A 5,000-nucleotide genomic window follows, 5' to 3' on the forward strand; every position below is an offset into this window, starting at 1 on the left:
GCCAATTAAATTAAGATGCTGCTATCATTGATAAAATTAGATCGTAATTCTGTGTCAGGCATTGTGGATGTACTCCCCTGGAAAATTTCCAGAGGAATGAATGTACCATTCTCCTGGCCTTTGAGAATAAAGGAGGGAAAAAAAACTTTTTTCTTTGTTTCTTTGTTGCAAATTCAATCATTATTTCATCATACATTGTAAAGGAATGGCACAAGCTTGATGAACAGCATGCCTAATGAGGCCCCTTGTCTTCATAACGGAACAGGAACGCTGTTTTTCTGATGTAGAACTACTTGTCGCTCACCTTGTTGTCTTCAATTACTTTGGGTACTTAATGTAACATTGTCGCACTCATTTATGGGGCCAAATTGAGGGAGAAACAATGATAAACTTAGCAGTAAAGAGGGACGTGGAGAAAAACGACAGGTTTTTTTTTCGGGTATTCAGCAACTGATTGGAGTGTTTTGTACTTGTGGTTCTGACAGCTCCCTGGAGTGGCAAAGCATTATTTTAGTTTATCACTTTGTTTAACACTATTTCAAATCTGAGTTCCTAACTTTGGTTGCCCCCAGAGAGCCCTGTGCAAAAATGAGCGAAATAAAACAATACTAATCTCGGAAATGTGAGCATTTTGCAGAGTTGGAAGGATCAAATGCATCACCACAAATTGAGATACCAAGAGTAGCCATCACAGGCCTGCAGTTCCCACCCCGCACAAGTGTCTCTCACTATATTAGGGCCAGAATTCCCAGGACTGGAGCACCTGAAAGACATTTGCGGCTCAGCTGGTCAATCCAGATATGGCAGCACCAGCCAGAGATTCGTGGGGGTGGGGGTGGGGCGGTGTGGGTGGTGGAAGGGTAATCCTTCAGAATTTGACTCCTTCATTCCCTTTATATCAGGGCCTTACATAGAAGAAAATTGTTGGTGCCTTTGGAGCCCTGATAGCACACCTGGTGGTCACAGATGGAAGGGTTAGTCCTGAGAAATGTAGCCCAATCTAATCGCATCATCCACTTCATCCCGCAAGCCTTCAAACTCTTTAATCAAGAATTCTGTTTTAGCATCTCTACTGGAGTTTGCTAAAGATTGTATTGCATAATGTGTTCCATCTATGTGTTGGAACATAGATATGTTTCAATCTTAAAAAGAACACAAGGTTGTGTTCCTTTGGAAACCTTAGTAGCAATTATTCCTTGCAAAAAGCAAACTGATGGAGGAACTTGGTGGGTCAAGCTATATCTGTGAGGGGAATGTGAGAAAGGAATTGTTGACATTTTGGATGGAGATGCAAGATCTCATTCAGAAACGGTGACAATTCCTCTCTCCCTCCCCACCACTACCACCCCTGCCACCTGGCGCCGGGTTCTTCCAGCAGTTTGTTTCCCTAAACCAGATCCCAGCATCTGCAATCTCATGTGTCTCAAACATTATTCTCACTAACCCCCCCACCACCACCACCACCACTCCAAGTTTCTGTAGTCACAAGGACAAGATTGTAAAACAACAACTCACTCATCCAGAAATTGGGTTCCTCTTCTGATCAGGTGATTGCAAGGAGGTTAAATAGGATAACCACATATGGCCACACTGCCATTCATTTTAAAGTCACCTTCACTCCAGGGAAAGTGGTAGAAATTTGGAGCTCTCATCCACAAATCACAATTCCTGCTGTGCTAATTATTCATTCAAAATTGAAGATGGGTTTTGTTAACCTTAGATATTAGGGAATAGATGGGTTTATGAAGTTAACTCACCGATCTACCATCAATGAAGGATAGAAAACAAATTGAGGAGCTAGAATCAATACTCCTGCTAACACTTTCCTCTGGCCCAACAACTATCTGACCATGTCTCAGCCTTTGCCATTCATGCAAAACACAAATTCCTGAACTTTACTGGAAATTCTCTTTCCTGTACACTGAACAATGTATTCTTAGATGAATTTTATGAACAATGTCCTCATGGAAAGACCATTTTCACAAATATTTGGGGAAGTCAAGCCTCGAGAATATTGGAAAATAATTGGGAGATAATATTGAGTTCATTTCCCTTGTGCCAAATGAATCTGTTTCACCATTTCCTCCCCTCACCGGTTCCCAGGCAAAGCAAGTGGACTTACAATATATAGATCCACGAGCAACTCCCACCTCTGTGTTTTTAGAAGAGAGCTTGTGGCAAACAAATTCTAGTAACAGTGGTCAACAATTTTTTTTGAAAATGTTTGCTTCCTAAAATAAAATTAAGGATTATGATAGACAACTTCAAGTTGAACACAAAGATCATTTCAAATTTACTCCGCTGCGTAGGAAAGTTGGAGAAACATTAACTTAATTTTTATTGTATTTAGCATGTTTAGTCGTTCAACTGACCTAAAAATGTTTTGCTGCTAAATTTCATTTGTACTCAGCATCTGATGCCTCTCATGTCAGTGTACAACAATAATTGGCCAGCATTGTTGGATTCCAGTTGCCCTGATACCGTTTTTCCATGGTCACAGTGTCCTGGTGAAACCTTTCACCACGTTCGTCACCGACTGCGCCAAGATCAGCGGGGGAAGACGTCTGAATGCCAATGCAGACGTTTCACTTCATGTCATGCCCTGCTTGAAGTAGACTTAAAATATGCCAGGAAATCACACAAAAAAAGGTTATATCTAAAAAACAGTGCATCATAGGAAAATGTTAAGATAATTTTCTGCTCAGCAGCTCAAAATCCATAAAATACTTCCAGAAGTAAAATCTTCATTGTCTGGTATAATCAGAAATTGACAGGTATTTAATTCGTCAGGGCATCAACGGTTGACACTGGGGAGTGTGGATGAATGGGAGGATGGATCAGCTCATGATATAATGATGGAGCAGATTCAATGGGCCCATTGGCTTACTTTTGCTCCTCTTTTTTGTGATCTTATGAACCTATTCACTCCATGATATTTGTACAAGATTAATGGGTTATGTCATCCATTATGATAAAATTGTAAGATGCCAACATCAGCTTTTAATATTGCTTGCAAGTATCTATTCAAAGTTAAAATCTTCAGTTTGAAACTCATTAGAGTTCATCATAATCTGAAATATTGAAATATTTTTTAAAAGAAAGGTGAATTGGATGATAATTACCATATGACACTTTACCTCACGGAAACAGGCCATATCGGCCTTTCGAGTCCATGACGGTTAACACGAACCACTCCACAAATTTCCCCCTCCCACACTCCGCCCATACCCTCCAACCCCCTCATATCCATGTCTCTTCAACCTTCTCTTCAATGACAGAAAGGACCCTGCCACAACTATCTCTTCTGGAAGATCTTTCCATTCTCCCGCCACTCTCTGAGTGAAGAAGCATCCTCTAACATTTCTCCTAAAGCTTTGCCCCCTTACCCTTAACTCATGCCCTCTTGTTCCAGCCTCCCCTGCCCTCAGTGGAAAGAGTCTACTCATGTCTAGTCTATCTATTCCCTTCATAATTTTAAATACCTCTATAGCTGTTTATTATTGAGATTCAGTGGTACCATGAGTTCAAGCACAATTCTCTCATCTTCCAGAACTATATTCTATATAATCATTTCATGCTTTATTTATAAAATAATTGCAGTACAAATGTAAGCTCCATTTGGCTCCCTCAAGGTACTATGTTGAAGCCACACTGAAAAAAGTGGAAATAATTTTACCCAGAGTGTAGTTACAATGTGGGAATTGGTGTTATAAAGAAACATTGACTAAACAAATTAAAAAAAAGTTCTTCAAAGGGGGAACTAGATAATCACATCAAAGGAGAAAGGAATAGAAAATTGTGTTGAAGTTAGAAGGAAGAGGGAAGGTCTATTGGTACACTGACCAATTGTCCAGAACTGGCTAGTCATAACCTGTAATATTTCTGTAAATAATAACAGTTTCCATGCTTTAAAGAGCCGTATTGTCAAAACATATTTCAATCTATGAATATTCCAGATACAAAATAAGGAACCAAAATTATGATTGATCCAAATAATTAAGACAAATGATTTATGCAACTATGGAACTGAATGAATTGTGAATTCTATAAATACAATCCTTTCACTATATTTTTTTCCTGAGTGTTTAGTCATTTTATGATACATTCAGATGATAATCTGGTAAATTACCATGCCAATAACATGCTTACTGATTTTATTGGTTTTCATTTCCAAGTTTTCCCACTTGTTTAGCCTACTCATGATAATTAAATTATTTAGTGAAAGTCCACAGTCTGGAATTAGAAGCAAAGAAAATACAATTTGAAAATCAGTCACCCATTACCTTCTAAATAACCAGACTTCCAATGTAAACTAAAGCAGTGAAATGAACACAAGCATCTGAACAGAATAAATCTAAGGAGTAATAGGCTTTGGCAAAATTCTACTGCAACTCTCCAAATCTATTATAGAACATTGACCGTGCAGAACTGGAGCAGGCCTTCAGCCCATGTTTCTGTACCAAACACAGCATCCAAATCAAACCAAAACTCTGCTGCGCACACATGATAGCCGTGTCTATTCAGAAGCCTCTTAAATCCGACTACAATTAAACCCGTTATCTGAAATTCAAGCCACTCGCAGCCTCAAGCAACCAGCAAAAAAAATAGCAGAAAATAAATAGTTAAAAGAATACAGAAGTTTAAAATTGGCACTTCTTGCCGTTGGTTCACCAATCCGTGCAACACGCAATCTCAAGCAGCCGGGAAATTAACTTATCTGGCATCTACCAATCCTCATTAGTGCTGGATACTGGGGTTTTCCTGTATTGCATGTGCTTCCACCACCTCCTCTCCAAGCGCCTGCAACTCCCTGTGTAACAGATTGGCCCTACACATCTTTAAACTCCTCCTCACCCCACCCCCTTAAAGCATGTTCTCTAGTACATGACATTATTTCCTGGGATAAAGATTCTGTCTACTCTATCAATGTCTCCTGATTTCATTAGCTGCAATCAGGACACCTCTTAGCCTTCTAACTCCTGAGAAAACAACCCAAATGT

Source organism: Narcine bancroftii, chromosome 5, assembly GCF_036971445.1.
Source record: "Narcine bancroftii isolate sNarBan1 chromosome 5, sNarBan1.hap1, whole genome shotgun sequence".
Lineage (NCBI taxonomy): Eukaryota > Metazoa > Chordata > Chondrichthyes > Torpediniformes > Narcinidae > Narcine > Narcine bancroftii.